The following is a 15,890-nucleotide window of genomic DNA, read 5'->3' as shown; positions in this document are numbered from 1 at the left end:
CATGGTAGATATAGATACGTGACACCACTTGAGACTGCATTCTACTGGATACATATCAGGCTTTTAGAGTATGGGCGTGGGTCTGCTTGTGTGTGTGTGTGTGTGTGTGTGTGTGTGTGTGAGTGCATATATGCATGTGTTTGCACGTGTCGTTCTTGGTATGCCAATACAAGATCATGTTAAAAAAAAAAGAAGAAAAGCTGCTGCCATGATCTTCCCATGGTGTCCCAACACACTGCAACGGGACACAGCTACCCGGGCATAGAGGCATAGGGACTTCCCACTACTGCTTGTGTCCTAAAAATACATCATCAACATTAGTCTGACGTTATACTTACCTCTCCTTTCTTAGGGATGTTTGTATACGCTTCGGGCATAGGCTTATGACATCATGGCTTACCATTTATGAACTTCAGCTAGGGCCAATGTGAGTATTCTGGGATGGACTATTATATGCATGGAGTAAACCTATTGATATCACAGTTGAGTAGTGATATAACAGTATGCAAACACTCGCCCCCGCAACCAACGCCACGCACACAGCAGCGTACACACTTAAATCCATGCCTGAAATAACACACCGTACTCCTGCCGAACTCATATAATGGGTCTTGGAAGTAAAAGTGAGTCTCTTCTCACTGGATCCCCCCAACCAATAAAAGTTGGACTTCTGAGGTCATCCCCAAAATAAATCTTAACACGCCTGGGCCCATAAATTGTGGGTAACATTGGGGACACATTTCTCAGTAACACAAATGGGGCTGGGTAAATCACAGGTTGCAATGGCCTGTCAGCATTAAATGAAGGACAGATTATGATATTGGGTTTCTGGGGGGCAGACAGACGGCGTCAGAACAGCTGGAGGATGACGAGCTGGACACCAGCCTGAGAGGCCGAAGCACAACACACACACACACACACACACACACACACACACACAGACACATTCACACACATACAGAGACACGCTCATACACACTCACACCAATGCCCAGCCTGCCCAAAGAGGCCTAAGTATGTCTAGCTAGCAGGTGGGGTAGAGTGTGAGTGTGAGTGTGTGTGTGTGTGTGTGTGTGTGTGTGTGTGTGTGTGTGTGTGTGTGTGTGTGTGTGTGTGTGTGCGTGCGTGTGTGTGGTCAGTGTGTGCCTCTCACCCCAGATGCCTGCGCTCTCAACCCAGGAAACAGCAATTAGAGGAAATCCCCCATCAGGCAAACTCCCACACGTGTTGTTGTTGTTGTTGTGGAGGAGAAGGCGAGGCGGCTCTTAATTTTGCGGGAAGTGTTTGAAATGGGCTTATTTGTTATTCGTTGTCTTTTGTAATCTCTCATTTGCATGCGGAGCTCTCCAGGGGAGCAGAGAGATGAAAGTTTGTTTAAAATGGAGAGCTGCAAAACAACTGCCTACAAAATTCCTACTCTATCAATTGTTCATATATAGATAATTTTTGTTGCTTTCATTCTCCCCTTTCCTAATTCTAGTAATTAACGGCTGAGGAGAAGGAAAAAAAAAAACAAGGGCTTAAACATTAAAAATGGAATGAAATAAATAAGTCTATAAATAGTGAATTAATAAATAAAGTAGTTACTATTCTGCCAGCGTCTGCTCTGCTAGGCAGAACATGGGAGTGGACACGTTTGCGCTCATCGTCTCCTTAGAGACTGTTGTTCCATGTTGACAGGTTGTTTATGGTCTGTTTTGGGTGGCCGCTCTGGATTGGCCTGGCCTGGCCGGGGCAGTCACTGTCCCGTCTCGACGCTGCCCAGTGTAAGATCTCCCCTCTTGGCACGGGCGCCCAGGGTTAAACACATGCCCTGCCGTCGCATGGCTACCTCCCTGGAGATGGGACAGGGACTTCATGTTCCAAGAAGGTGTCCCGTCGATGAATGGCTTGATTTAAAGACATCAGCAGGGGGGCACAAAACCGCGTCCTCTCCTGAACTACCATTATTCCACACGTACAGTACAGTAGCTACCATAATGCTGGACTGTTTGCAGCGTCCTCTTAAATGTTTTTAGATCTGCCTGGTTGACCAATGTTGCACTGAAGTGAAACAAGATCTCTCCTAATTGATATGTAGTTGTCTTTGAAATATTACAGTGTGAAAGATTTGACTAACTGAGTGCTAAAGATGAGTGATTGATAGCATCGGAAAGGAAAGGAGTCCACAATGCCCTTAAAATGTGTACTGAATAAGAGAGAACAACTTCATTAACATTCATCTCAGTTCCAACCATGAAACTGGAGTAGGCAAATCTTTCTCAAAATATTTATGTTTAAGAAAAAAAAATACATACAGTGAAATGTGCTATAGAGACAGGGACAATAATAATCACTTGCTGTAAGTTACCAAAGCAGTTCGTCATGAATAATGAAATATTATGTAATACGAAATAAACCTTGAACAGAGATAGGGTACTGTATAAAGACTGGACCTATATCTTAAGAGCTGAGATTGTGTTTGTGTGAAATCATGTTTCCTGTCCTGCCTCACAAGCAGCTCAGCATTTAACAAGATAAGATCGTCCTGACACCAAATGGAAAAAGTAACCTCTGGGTTCTCCTTGAGATGTTTCACAACCGCCCAGCCCTGACCAAAGCTAATTATCCTGAAAATTGCCTGAACAAAATCGATGTGCGAGCTGTCATCAAAGCCCACACACACTGCCGACATGCTCATGATTGAGATGCGCTCCTCTGACACCACAACATCGGACTTTTAAGTTCATTACAGGGTTAACAGTTCCACTGCATTAACAGGAACATCCTTTAACTGATGGTGTCATGCTGATAAATAATCAATGGATAATCTAACTAAAGAAATTGCCTTCGGATTTGTTGTCAAGATCCTTAATCTTGCCTTAATGGTTTACTTTTAAGACAAAACTTACCTTACTGTATATGTATCTTAAGCATCTTCATTACATTAAAAAGAAAATTAAATTCCTAAGATGCCCTGTCCTTTCAGAAGGTCCCTCTAAAGATTTAGATAGTTCCCGCTGTTCTCCTGACTGCGGGGCAGACTCTTTTATGTTTGTGGGAAGAACGCAGGCAAAACAAGCCTTGCACCGCCTCTAAAGAGGGGGAATTTGAGATCACAATCACATTAAGTCTGACCTGTGAAGTGTATCTGTTCTCTTGTGACCCTCTGGTCCCAACTGGTGTGTCACGTCATTTGGCTTTTTTCTCTTTTATTTTAGGTGAACCCAACATAATTGGTTAAACGGCTCCCACGTGTTCCTTAGATAACCATTCCATCTTTAAAACTAGTAAAGCACTCCAAGAGCACAGACCTCCGCCAACATTTCTTCCTTGAGTCATTTCAGACCTTCCCTGAAATTTCATCGAAATCCATTCAGAACTTTTTAAGTTATCTTGCTAACAAACAGACAAACAGACAAACACACCCTGATGAAAACATAACCTCCTCGGCGGAGGTGAAAACACTGAAATGTCTGAGGACAAATAAGCAACACAGAGATAAAGAGGAATATCCCCCTGTTTGTCACAACTTCCCTAGCCACAGTAATATGCAGAGTTGCTATGTCCCCTCAAGCTAAACACACAATTCTCATGCTGTGCTACAGCTCTATGTTGCAATGCTATAGCCTACATTGACACAGCTACAGACATTTATTTCTTCCATGGTACATGAAGGCTATAGGACAGACCTGATGTCAACATTAAAATGTTAAAATTATAACACATCATGAACAAATGAGCCAGTATACTATCCCAATGTATGCAGTTATAGGCCTCTATTACACAACTACCATACTGTTACCGAGTAGACGATCCCCTCAACCAATCCATGAAAGTGATCCTTTAATACATTTAAGACCTGCCAATTTCAATACATCATCTACATCAGACATACATAATCAGCTTATGTATTAGTTCCTGCAATCTGATTAAGACCGTCTGAGTCTAATGCAGGTGTGCGTTTCGCAGGTAGCCAATCACACCACAGACTTCCGCCACGGCCCATTCCTAATGGCCAAACAGAAAATGCCCAACCCCCCCCCCAAAAAAAAAAAAAAACGGCATAAACAGGAAGAGAGAGGTGAATAATGTTGTTATGGCCTCTCAGTGCCTTTGAGGGAAAATCTGATTTAGCTAAATCCTGGTCCAGAGTGATTCTTCTCCCCCCCTGCTGCATACTGTGAGTGTTACTCCTATCGATTAGTGCGGCATCACAGCGGGCCGGCTGGACACGAGCCCAGTAAGGTGAACAAACCTAATTGAGATTAATCTCGGGAGAGAAGGGGAACACTTCTGCAGCCGAAGGCAAGTCGAGTCATTGGCAAATAATCTCAATTGACCAATCCAGAATGTGGGATCCCTTGACAAAATTGTACATATCAAGCTACTTTTCAAGTCCCAGTTAAATGTATGTATATGTATAAATGTATGTAACAAAATGTTTAATTATGTCTATATCAATCTTTAGTCATTTACAGTAAATCAACTAACACATGTAAGTACAGAAAGGACCAGCAATTTGGGAGTGTTGTTTGTCTAGCAGCTGTCCAACTTGCATGACATACACAGATAGATCGTAGATAATTTTTTATAATCCCATAAAACTAAACTACATACCTTTCTATCAACAGTGAGGTATCTGTCCAAGATTACAGCTAACAGTGAGGTGTAAACATAGCAAATTTCATTTTATGTAACATCTTATAATTATCCTTAGTAATCTAAGGATGATAGTTAATGTGTGGCAACACTTTAATCTATGATCTACCAGAGAGGATTCAAAAGCTGACAATGGAACATGAATGGTTAACACCATAATGATAAAACTTAGAAAGAAAGGTCACCTCTCAATCATGCTATAAAAGCTAACACAACAACCATGCCAAGAATACCAGTGAGAGAAAAAAAGAGACAGGAGGAGAGAGAGATAGAGAGAGAGAGAGAGAGAGGGAGGAAGAGAGAGAGGAAAAAGAGAGAGATGAGGGAGGAAAGAGAGATAGAGAGAGGGTGAGAGAGTGAAAGAGAGAGAAAAAAGAGGAGAGATATAGTGAGAGAGGGCGAAAAAGATAGAAATAGAGAAAGAGGAGATAGAGAAGGAGGGAGGAGGAGAGAGAGATAGAGAGAAAAAGAGAGAATGAGAGAAAGAGAGAGAGAAAGAGAGAGAGTGAGAGAGAGAGAGAGAGTGAGAGCGGGAGATAAGGAGAGAAGGGAAAAGGCCAGCTGAGTGCTGATGAGAGGGCACTCTGGTGACACCTGCCAAAGCCTGCCTGCCCGCTGGCCTGCCTGCACAGCACACTGCCCAGCTGCCCGCATCGGCAGGTGCCACCGAGAGTCACCCCCTATACCCCCCACACCACCCCCTGTACCCCCCACCCTACCCCCTGTACCCCCCACACCACCCCCCTGTACCCCCTCCACCGCCCCCACCCCACCCCCGCATCGCCCACTCCACTGGCATGGTCTCAATCACTTCACATTTAAACAGCTGGAGATCAAGTGCTTTGGCCTCTCCCTGCCACATGGGACCAGTGGCAAGTGCACACACCATAAACACACACCGCAAACAAACACACACACACACACACACACACACACACACACACACACACACACACACACACACAGATAAAGGATGGGCTAGCAATTCACAGACAACAGGACTGATACTGGCTCAATGCCGATAGGATTTATTATTTTTGGACGGAATGCCTGGGTAAGAATGCAAGCACCCTGGGGTGCCTCTGATTTCTGAAAGTGAATTGCTTGTGATAAGATTCAACAATCACACACACACACACACACACACACACACACACACACACACACACACACACACACACACACTCAAAACAAATAACCACAAAAAATGTTTACGCCAGCAGACGCAGTTCAATACCCGTTGCAGAGTCTTCGCTCTCGGTCCTAATCGTGCTCGGCTTTGAAGTAAAAAAAAAAAAAGAACGGCATTCTAGCGATTCGGCTCCGGCCGGAAGTACGCCGCAGCGCCACTGAAGCAGGGAACATCTGATCCCCCGTGTCCGTGGGGGCACAAACTCCGACAGGCCTGCTGGCGAAAGATAAACAGACCACCAGCGGACTCTCTGGAAAAGCCTTTCTGTCCTGCTACACACGCCGTATCATTACACTTGTGTTTTAAACAAGTGCCAGGATGATTTATCTCCTCGGCGCCCAGCTTTCGAGAGAGCTTTTCAAATGTGTTATGGTTCCTTGTCCCGAAGGCACCCTAAGAGGCCTAGTTCCATCTTTGGTCTTCTCCGTCGTACAGATATATATCATCTGTGGCCATTCGCTCACAAGACAGTGAACAGACACACTACTAAATGCCTGCATGCAGACCTGCATGGCATGTATATAGATAGGTGGCATGACAAATCATCGACCTTATAGTCATCCACAGATCTACGACATGCTCTTTGGTTCTACAGGCCTACTCAGTGCACAGAGTAGAGAACACCATTAGATGAAAGATAAGGAACCTTGCAGGAACCAGCTAAGTTAGTTCACTTGTTCCAAATGGAGTATCTTTGTTTCATGAATTAACCTTGATTGTCATGGCTCCGTGTGAATGTGATTTGATTAGCTTTCTTAAAGGGATAGTTCGGGTTTTAAGACACAAAGTTATATGGGTTCCCCGTCAGCAACGTTGTGCATCAGCACTGACTTACCCCGCAACAGCGTCCTGTGAGCCGAGATCCAGCCGGTTTTTGATGCTGAAGAAAGTAGTCCGGCAAGTTTCTGGGGTCACGAAAGTAAAGTGTTTTTCTTCTCAAAACCAAACCATACTGTATGCGTTCAAAAGAGTGATATATTTGCACCACAAAAACGTTGTCCAGGAAAAATTCAAACATCGTTATCACTTACTTATTTTTCGCGATTCCTATCACTGCGCGCTACTGACAGCTGGACAACGTTTTTGTGGTGCAAATATATCACTCTGTTGAACGCATATGGTTTTGAGAAGAAAAACACTTTACTTTCGTGACCCCAGAAACTTGCTGAAGAAAATAGTCCGGCATCAAAAACGATCAAAAACCGGCTGGATCTCGGCTCACAGGACGCTGTCGGGGGGTAAGTCAGTGCTGATGCACAACGTTGCTGACAGGGAACCCATATAACTTCGTGTCTTAAAACCCGAACTATCCCTTTAAGGAGTTTGAGCAACATGAAAGTGCTGTTTCACAATTCACAATCACCTGGATTGTGACCAAGATTTTATATGTGAAAGTTGAAAGTATTAAATGTAGAAACATAAATTTCCCGATTCCCAAGAGAGCAGAAGGATGCTTTCTCAGGGTCCTAGCAGAAAGTCACGGCCAATAATACTCTTTTTGTGTGGCCCTATTCAAGACACCAAGGCATTCCCCTAACCCACCACACACACACACACACACACACACACTGAGAAAGTACACAACAAGGAAACATCAAAGCCCTAGAGAGGAAATGCAATGGATAGCCACTTAGCCGTCAAACAAGACGGAACTTTCTCTTCAGTATGATCTTGACAGATATCTGAAAGGATTGACATTCGCCACTCAAACAGATGCTAGCGGCCTCCTTCATACATACACACACACACACACACACACACACACACACACACTCAGAGTCCCCTGGGCTGAAGGGAGCCATCTGTTAATTAGGTGTTTAACCTTTGGAGAGCTCCCTGGTTGGTGGTAAACTAATAAGTTGCGAATGCACAGGCCTTTAGAGTAGACATAGGAAATAAGACCGTCAATCAGACGGTATTCGCATTGCAGGCCGCACGACTTGTGTTTCTCAGAGTCCTTAAAAATACCCATGGCATGATGACTAGAATCTCGGAGGGGCCAAAAATATATTGAAATGCTGAGTCACGAGTTACGTCTTGATGAAAACACACAGACTTCCTTTTACGAACATGTTTGTTAGGGTACGGCTATGTTGCTTTTTACCTTAAAACGACTGACCAGCATTGAAGACGTACGGTACACAACAACCCTGTGAACTGTTAGATATAGAAACCATTCTCTTTCTCTGTGTGAACTTGATGAGTCGAGCCCAACAGTAGTCTATCTCTCCGTCTTCCAAACAATTCGCGAAAACGTGACTTTCTGCAACATTTTTTTTTTTCTAGAACCATCTTCTCACTTAGCTGGGCTAAAACACGACCATGGGTTAAGTTACAGGAAACAGAGATTAGTCTGTCCTTTATTGTACAAAGTTAAAAATACTCCAGTCATGCTAGCCTACACGGTGGCAGGGGGGGGGTTACTGAGCAAGCGGCTGCCAGTCTGACTGCCTCCGTTGAGGGAGTGTTTGGAGGGGTGTGTGGTCGTGCAGACACCCCCCCCCCCCCCCACACACACACACACACCCGATCGTGAATTAAGGCCCGTCTGACTTCTATAATGGCCATGGAATGAATGGAACGCCACCTCTTGAGCATCCGTGTCAATTGTTATGTGAAGGTTCACGCTAAGGTTATGGGATACAATTCCAGCTTCACACCACACACACATTCTCTCTCTCTCTCTCTCTCTCTCTGTCTCTCTCTCACTCTCTCTCACATACACACTCACTCACACACACACACACATACACACAAACACACACACACGCAAAGCTGATGAACTAATTAAGTGTGCTTCTTAGACTTACATTTAGTCTTGACATTTAGTCTTGATACACGTGTCAAAATATGGGGTAAATGGGCAAATGTAAGATGCTCTACAATGTTGTTCCTTTCATGATACTCTGGGGTACAAAATTAAACCCTAAATGCTTTCACACTAATTTGCATATTTAAAGCCATTATCTGCTGACACGGTTTTCAACTGCACTCTTATCTGCTTCAAAAAATGATAACCATGAAGACATTCTCAAGATAAACTAGATATTTTCTAATAAAACTATCAAGGATGTGTCATTGAAAATGCGCAAAAATTTTTTTTTTTGCTGCCTGCTGGGGACTGTCTATTTAAAAAGCAATAAACTTGTGAAACGACCCAGCAGCGACCGTGCAGAGCTTTCCCTTATCACCTCCGTTAAAGCACACAGCTTGGGCAAAAAAGAAACCGCTGAGGTAACAAAATGGCTTTCCAATTACTCTCAGCATATGGTGACAAGCATTAAATCAATGGGGACATTATATTCCGCTATCACAATAGAACCAAAAAGATGCGATTTCAGAATATTAATGATTCTGCGTGTACGCACCTCTTACAGAAAACAGAGAGGTCTGATTTGATCGGTTATAGCATTATGAGGTGATGTTCTGTGCAGAAAGTCAATGCGATGTGCTGCCTATAGCACGAGAACATTCTGGAATCAATCACAGCCACTCTTTATTAAGCCGCATTACATATTGATAACGTAATAGATGAACTTGAATATTTCAGTGAATATTTCAGCCGCGTGTCCTTGCCTATACCCTTTGAATAATGACACTGTAAGAAGTACAGTGTGTGTGAGATACCCTCTAGCGCTAATGAAAAGTCCTAACAATCATCTGCCCACTGGCGTAATGCATAGCCTAGATATAAAGATCTACACAGAACTTGAATGTTTTGTGTTTGCTGCTGTAAAGCAGAATCGGAAATCCCTTTATCGAGCGGGTTAAAGTCGGACTATAAGTCCTGTGCTTCACTGCTGGTCCTCTGAGACATCTCGGCTCTTAACCCTCTAACCGAGTATCCACTTCCAGCTCTGGCTATGTCATCACCTTGTAGCCATTACTTTCTATGGTAATCCTCTGCTGAGGTTTCATCATCTGGGATGCCGTTCCTGCTCCACTGGTCCTCTCTCCCTCTCTCTCTCTCACTCTCTTTCTCTCTCTCTTTCTCTCTCTCCCCCTCTCTCTCCTTCTCTCTGTCTTTCTCTCTCTTTCTCCACACAACAACAGAGGCTGCAATGTCCACTGTGTTCTTTCTGTCCTTCTGTGGTTAGTCAAGTGTGGCTGCACAAACACCATTAGAGATCAACTACCTTAACATTATCTCCTAATCATAAACTGCTCCAATGAACTACAATGACAATTTGCACAATCTCGGTTAGTTTTGGTTGTGATTTGTTACTGCAGTCCACTGCTAGCTAGGTAGAGTTAATGCATGCACCTCAAATGCACATTATAAAATCCACCATATGATAGAATGGCATTTAAACCTGAGTAGCAAAGTTTGGTTTTCAAGCCAAGTCAGCCAATACTAATAATATGGGAAATAAGCTAGATTCAAGCTGCCACGAAATGCATAAACGCAACCACAAACATGATGCCCGAGTAAGATATATTGCCATCACATCTAATTTATTTTCCATGTCAGTTGCTCAACGCTGCCTGCTGGCTCCAAACAGTGTGATTTCCATCACTCCTCGGAGCTTGTTACTAGTGACAGCCTGCATAATCATGACAGTAAGATGATGAACTGATCAGCAGCTACGCTACGAAAGGATCACAGAGAGCCTTAGACTGGCCTGAGCACAAAAAGATCCTGCGAGCATGAAAATCAGAGAGAACCCAAATCCGTACCGGACATTAGGAGCGCGCTGGGCTAAGCGGTGGAGGAGCCGGACATCTGTGGGTATAATCACCAAAGCCCTCTTCTTGGTCTTGTCCTTCTACCTTCCTCGCTCGTCTCTCTCTCTCTCTCTCGCTCTCTCGCTCTCTCCCCTCTGCTCTTGCCGGACTGCGCTGGACTGTGATTCAGGATTTAAGGTCCGGGTCTGTTGCTCCTGGTCTCTGGAGGGGCGAGAGAGACAGGAGGAAGTGAGAGAGAGAGAGAGAGAGAGAGAGAGAGAGAGAGAGAGAGAGAGAGAGGGGGAGAGAGAGAGAGAGTGAGCCCTCCTGCCCCTGCGAGCCACCGTGGGGCACTTTGAGCTATTTTCAGCCGCAGACACACACTCGTCAACTGGGGGGGCTGGAAAAGTGACTCCATGCCTGCCAGCCTCCCAGGGAAAAAGTGACAACATATAGAGTTAACTTTGTGCAGGGGCAACGCGGCGGAGGGCACACACGCATTCCAGCTATGCGGGTGAGGATGTGTGTGTGTGTGAGTGTGTGTGTGTGTGTGTGTGTGTGTGTGTGTGTGTGTGTGTGTGTGTGTGTGTGTGTGTGTGTGTGTGTGTTGGCGGTGGGGGATCATCATACCCCTGGTGAGGTGAGGTGCCACAAGTAAACCTTTAAAGGTAAGTTAGGTAACCCTGAGCAGGTAACTTTCACTCACATCTGACCTCTCTCGTTTCACCGGTCATTTTCAGCCCTGGTCAAAACGGGCCAAGACTCACCACCTTGAGCGCACTCCATCACAGGCAGTCCAAACACATGCTGGTGCATGATACGTCTTCATTCAAGATTTATTTTGAAAGGAGCTATTCGTGTACTTGCGCACAAACATCCTTTACCGCGACTTGTTACTTGACTTGCCACAATTAAAGATTTCAAGGATGCCTGTTTGTAAGACAGAGCTATTTTTTGACCTCCCGCCTGAAGTCCAATACTGTTGACAGTGATCATCTGTCAGCTGAAGAGCCACAGATTAGGATGAGGAAGACAGCGAGGCCGACATCACCCTGCAACACGGTAAAGACAAATTAACTGGCCAGTCACGGCCCGGGCCATTCATACACACCTCGGTCATCCTGAAGAGAGATGGCCGTGGGGGCCAACTTTAGGACAGAGGAAGACAGACTTCCAGGAAAGTTACGACGATGAGCAAATCACTCAAAAGATTGTTGATGCAAACAGTGACTTATTATTTGTGATTAGATGTTTCACTGTGTGAATTCAGTGAATACACATTCACATACTGTTAAGTCACACCTTAACTGCTGAGACAGCAAATAGGTGATTCCCACTCAATTAAACAATAGCTTCTGATGACACGTGACAGGAAGGAAATAAACCTGAAGATGACATCAAGTGTGGGGGGGTGGTGGTGGGGGACGGGGGGTTGCCACGTGACCCCAGGCGCCGTTTCGAGGGTGGGGTTGGGGGGGGGGGGGGCTCTCCGGGTGTCACGGAGGGGGTTCAAAGAATGTGCCAAGGCTGGAGGTGTCAGCACGACCGTGGGCCAAAGAACACCACCCGTTAAAGCTAACATCACTCATAGGCTCATGCCAAGGATGGCTGCTCCATTACGCCACCGTGACCCTTGAAGACGATACTTTGGGGAAGTAATCAAGACAGGGAAGAAGAAAGTTCCCCCACACCCTCTCCTTCCTAAAAAAAATGCCTGCTCCCGATGGGTTTTCAATATGTGCACGAATTGATCGGATTCTGCTTCTGGTGGTTCTCATAGATGGTTATTTTAGCTGAAGGATTTATGCAGCAGAATGTTACAAAATCAACAATATTTTCCTGACTTATTTTTGGATGTCGCAAAAAAAAACAAAAAAAAAAAAAACACCACCATCAGGAAGGTTGTGCATGTGCTCTTCCTGCGATGACAATACAAACCCTAATGGGAGGGCCTGAGGTGAGGTTTGGCAGACATGGCCAGAGCGTCTTGTTATTTTTCCCCTGCTGCTAAAAATAAAAAAAAAGAAAAGGCTGAAATCACCTCTTCGCTGTGTTGCTAGCCTCCATTCTCTTACTATGGCAAAAAAATCCTGCACAACATTTATGTAGTGTGTCTGTGTGCTTCCACCCTCACACTGATGTATTCACTTTGACAGACCTATCTCACTGGCTCACTGACATTCACAAAAGAACCGCTACGCCAACTTTTCAACTCATCCTCCCTTTTCATGGTACAATTGACTTCATATTAAAATATTCAGATAAAAAAAAAAAAAAAACATGTCCACTCCTCATTCCTCCGCACAACCCTCAAAGCCTCGTGCCACTCATTTTATCCCTCCTGCTCCATATCCACTGACCTTGATCTTCTCGCCGTCCCCTGTGTTCCCCCCCTTAATCTGTCAAGAGCCCCTTCACCAGGACCCAGGAGCCGCCCGGGCCGCACATTGACTCCCTTTGTGTCCGAGATTTGACCCATTTTAACAGCAGTGCTGCTGAGGGTGAGAGTTGAGGGTGTCCCCGGCGGCAGTAGGGAAGGGGGATACCTGAGAATATTGTAGGGAGTTTGTGAGGTGGGGAGGAATGCTTAGCACTGCACTCCACTAATTCATTAGCCAATCTGGTTACGGAGCAATTCATTTTATTTTAATTTCATTAGATGAACGTGAACCTGTTTGCCATCTGTTGTCTATACAATACAGATTTAAGGAAAATATGTCAACAAAGACTTAAAAACCGCTGTCGGTGTAGTTAGATTAAAAACAGATTAGGCATTGCAATAGTGTGAGATGATGCCAGACTTATCTGAACAAAGCGTATAACCCAATAGGAATTTACTGGGGGAATGAAGGGTAAAATTGTGAAAGGTAAAATGTCCATGTCAGTCCAAAAGCATTTCAAAGGAGAGCTTTGAATAAAGAGACTATCCCTCTTCATTTACAGTATACTCTATGTGAGTCACCACACTCATGGCAGTTTGACTCAGACACAAGCCATCATATCAATCAGCCACAACGAAATGACACAAAAGAGGCCACAGCAGAAGTCAACAGTGCAATGGCTGAAATTAAAGTCTTCCAAAGGGTAATGTACCTCACATGATATAATTCTTTTTTTGGAAAATGAACGCCATTTTTCATCAGCATAGTGTTTTTTGTCTACACAAGGCTTGCCATAATTTACCTGTTTATAGATTCCCTGCATCAGCATTCAACGACCCCAATGACCTTGGGCCCGGGACACAAACATGTCTGTAACTCACTCCTGACAGATGCATCAATGAGACAGACTGCAATGATGCCTTTACTCTAGCATCAGTATACCACAGTATTGTGCCATCACTCCTCAAACATCTGTACGCCCTTCAGCCTTCAAATCTACACTAGACATACCGGTCACTCAGAAATACATACATTTCAGGTGTATGGTGATACATCTCAGCAACAGAACTGTCAGCAAATGCAGTTGTGCAAAATGGTCCTGGAAGGGAAAACAATAGAGGCGCAGAAATATGCCGTCTACCAAAGAATGGAATAATAATATGCGGGGGGTTTTTCTTAAAAAACAAAAAAAGCGTGATGAGCATGTGGCCACATATTGTTAATGACTGTGGGTACTAATCCAGAAACCACTACCAAAACATGACAGCTAGAGGGACTGGCTGCAGTCCTCACCTATTGTCAATATTCAAGTGGCAGAGCGCGATGCAGTTCGCTGTTTGCGCAGTTGGTTTCACTTGGCCAAACCCAATTGCGCGTCAATAGGACGTGATCAAATAAACTAACACACATTTACAATACTAGAGGTAGTAAACTGTTTAATAATGATGAGTATGAGAACCAACATGGCAATGCGACATAAAACTTACTACTGTGAGCTTATCCTTCGCTTCAACACTTTGAATAATTAACGTTGCAACATTTCACACTGCTGTAGGCTACAGTATAATAGACGAGCTTACCAGTCAGCGATCCCACAAGTGGCATACGGCAGGTCTTCAACGGGATATCTGTTGTTTACGATAAATTGGTATAATAAAGTCCGGGACATGTGGGTTAGTCAAAGCAGAGCACCTGCTCCTCTGTAAAGTCTAGTCTAGACTATGGTCGCACGCAGTCTGCTAACATGCAACTGAGCAGCAGCAGCACCACTGGCACTTGCTCCAGCGCGGAGTTCAAAACCCATTCATGCTGGAATGTAACCACATCCGTCCGCTACAGAAGCACAGCCGCACAATGCCACTTGCCTTACAGACAGGTCCGATTCACATCAGAGCACTGTATGGCTTGCCGCGCACGTTTGGAAACAGCCGTGACGAGTTTCAGCCAGAGATCTTTACATCCCTTCGATCAAAATCAATTTCCCCGATTAGGATGAAACGAAACCGCTGTAAAACAAATAATAACGTAGTGTCATGCCGCACCTCCCAGTCCCTCGGTGGAAATCGGTATTTCTTTCAACGCTATGGACGCCACCTCATTGGTTCAACGCTGGTTTTAGTAGTCATGGAAACAGCCAACAGAAAGGCATGGCCTATCATGTGCCAGAGGTGGTGATGAATAGTGTGCGCAGGAGTCCTCCCCCCGTGGCATTTATTTACACCGAATGTTTCCTGTGCTGCGGGTTAAGGTTTGGTTATCAGCCACCAGCGTGTTTATCGTGAATGGTTAGAGTATGAATGAAGAAGCACATGTAAATTGAGTGAAGCACAGTTTCTTAAGGGCTAGCTAGCCTTTGTGTCTATTTTTTTTTTTTTTTTTTTTTTTAAAGAGCTGTAGCCAGAACTAGCAGCCAGCAGATAACGAAATGTGATGAGTAGGCTATAGTTACAAATGTAGCCTATACAGTACCTATTGCTCAAGGACATTCAGCAAAAATCGATTGTTTTTACCTACTTATCATGTGATATAGCATAGGCCTATGTGCAGTTTATATCCAGCTGTTTATTTAGGCCTAGTTTAGGTGATTAATTCAATAAGGTGACAGCATTGTATATATATATTTATAAACCTAGGAATTGGACAAAGACTAGGAGGAAATAATGGACCTTAAATAGAAGTGTGATTCTAAGAGAGGCACTTGACCAGAGAAATGATTTTATTGTTTAGATGAAAATATATATTTGGAATATACTGTATTGCACAAGGACATATTTGTACTGGGCAGGAAAACTATATCATTATGAGTATGTCAGGAAGCATGCACTTGCAATCTTCAGGTCCTTCTCTAGACAACATCTTTGTTTGTTTCTTTTTTATCTTTGTAACGTTGCTATGCCTGGCAGACCTCTTGGCCACAGGTCTAAATTTAACTGGTGTGCTGTGAGCTCGACCATTCCCTCCACTTTGTCACCAAAGAGGGCAACATCACACCCTGGAGATTTGGGAGACCG

The 15,890-nt window shown here is 44.3% G+C and overlaps 1 protein-coding gene across 1 annotated transcript in view; it reads right to left on the bottom strand.

Annotated features, from left to right (window-relative positions):
• sorbs2b (sorbin and SH3 domain containing 2b) overlaps nt 1-14,753 on the bottom strand; it is a 51,827-nt gene extending 37,074 nt beyond the window's left edge. The window contains exons 1-2 of the mRNA XM_062524251.1: nt 14,460-14,753; nt 10,511-10,720 (exon numbers count right to left, since the gene is read on the bottom strand). The gene's annotated coding sequence lies outside the window, so the exon portion shown is untranslated. The remainder of the gene's footprint in view (nt 1-10,510; nt 10,721-14,459) is intronic.
• Between the last annotated feature and the right edge of the window lie 1,137 nt (nt 14,754-15,890).

The sequence above is a fragment of the Sardina pilchardus genome, chromosome 21 (assembly GCF_963854185.1).
Source record: "Sardina pilchardus chromosome 21, fSarPil1.1, whole genome shotgun sequence".
Lineage (NCBI taxonomy): Eukaryota > Metazoa > Chordata > Actinopteri > Clupeiformes > Clupeidae > Sardina > Sardina pilchardus.
The sequence above is the reverse complement of the archived record's forward strand: the minus strand, read 5'-3'. Positions and strand labels throughout refer to the sequence as shown.